Raw genomic sequence first — 1,994 nt, forward strand, 5'->3', positions numbered from 1 at the left:
AGGCCCAGGCCTGACTCTTCCTTTGGCAGCTATTGCCAGCTCAGTCCTGCCCATGGCCTCATGCTGGTACTTATCCCCACGGGCTGACTTTTCAGTGCCTCCCACTCGCCTGACATTGGCTTCTGGGCCCAGAAGCAGTGGGAATGACCGACCCACTGCTGAGGCCCTCTTACTGTAGGTCCAATCATCTGCCTGGGTCACAGTAATGACTGCTGTGCCCCTGTGATGTCACCCCCACTGCCTCTGAGTTCCTTGAGGGCAGGGAAGGGGCTGTAGCCACAGGTCCCTTCCCAACACCTGACCAAGAGCCTAACACAGGGAACATTTGTGGGCGGACACATGGAGAGATGGACAGATGGATGGATGTGCAGATCAATGCATGTTCGAAGCTGCCGGGTGGCCCCTGCCCCAACTTTACCCCAGTGAGGCTCCATGACAGTCCAGTCCTCACTACTTCCTGGTATTTCAAAAGATGAGACTAGTTGGCTCCAGATTTTCTGACCAGATGGAGCTTAGTAGTGACAATTGGGTTGGGAAGATCAGCAAGAGTATTTGTCCTAAAGCTGCATTTCCACAGCAAGCACCTTTTTTTTGTGGTAGCCCTGAGAGATGTACTACCACATTCTCCTTCGAGGGAGGACGTGCTGCTCAAATGCAGAGCGTGGTCAGCAGACAGCCTCTGAGACAGCTCCTACAGGGTCTGTCTTGCTCTGAGAGTTGCCATACCCAAAGTTCTGCCCTAACTGGAGCAACACAGATCCGGTGACTGAGGGAGAGGGGTGGGGTATCTAGGTTCAGTCATTCGGCTTGATGCAAAGCACCTAACAGGCAATAGTGACTCCCAAGCTCCCTGCTAGAGGGCTGAAGCCTTAGCAGGCCTCCAACAGAGTTTAATTTCCTCCTCTGCCAACCTGTTTTCAGTTCCTTCTTCTCACAGGTGTCAATCCCTAGTAAACAGCTTGATTCTGAAACCCCAACTCAGAGTCTGTTCCCAAGAACCCAAGTGGCCTCATTAATTTTTTAAATCTACAGATAAAGACAGCAATATTTTATTTATTTATTTAATGTTTCTTTATTTATTTTGTGAGAGCGAGTGCACGCAAGTGAGCAGGGGAGGGGCAGAGAGGGAGAAAGAGGGAGGGAGAGAATCCCAAGCAGGCTCTGCACAGCACTGTCAGCACAGAGCCCAACATGGGGCCCAATCTCACAAACTGTGAGGTCATTACCTGAGCCGAAATCAAGAGCTGGACGCTTAACCGACTGAGCCACCCAGGCTCAGAATTGAAAGATTCTTATATTCAAGCTTTCCATAGCTTTGAGACAAATTATCCCTATCAAAGATTACCATGCAATGGCTAGGGGGTATTGGTGGGGATGATGGAGGAACTAAATCCCCTCCAGTCCCGCCCTTTCCACTGACACTGACCTCTGGTGTTCGGTGGTTTGGAAGGCATGAGAGTGCAGAAGGATTTAGCAAGGGGTGGGGGGATGGACAGGGAGCTGGTTGCCTCCGCTGGATCTAGTGGGACAAAGGGAGCTGCAGGCTTCTTCCTGAATATCAGGCACATCCCTAATCAGACAGCCAGAAATACCAAGGTCACCTGGCTCTCTCAGGAGGGGTTTCCAGAACCTTGGGGAATCTAGGATTGAGTGTAGCCTTGCTATATGAAAGAAATAAAGATCAGAGTCTGGAGCTGCTGAGGTGCTTGGAAATTGAAATTCAGGATACCAGAGGGGGGGAGGTTCTTCAGGGCAGTAGCTCCTGAAATTGCGTATGGACCCCCTTGGGTCTTTGACTGAATACTAATCAGGAAAAAGAGTTATCCCTCAGGGTCTGTGTAAGCCAAATGGAGATTCTGAATGTTACACAATCCGAAGTGTTTATATTCTGATTGGACACAATAAAGTGGCCCCCAGGCACTGAGTGGAAGAGCTCAGAAGGGCTGTACGTAGGAGTAGATCTGTTCTAGCCTCAGAATAAGGGCTACATGAAA

Source organism: Herpailurus yagouaroundi, unplaced genomic scaffold, assembly GCF_014898765.1.
Source record: "Herpailurus yagouaroundi ecotype Mexico unplaced genomic scaffold, PumYag 218, whole genome shotgun sequence".
Lineage (NCBI taxonomy): Eukaryota > Metazoa > Chordata > Mammalia > Carnivora > Felidae > Herpailurus > Herpailurus yagouaroundi.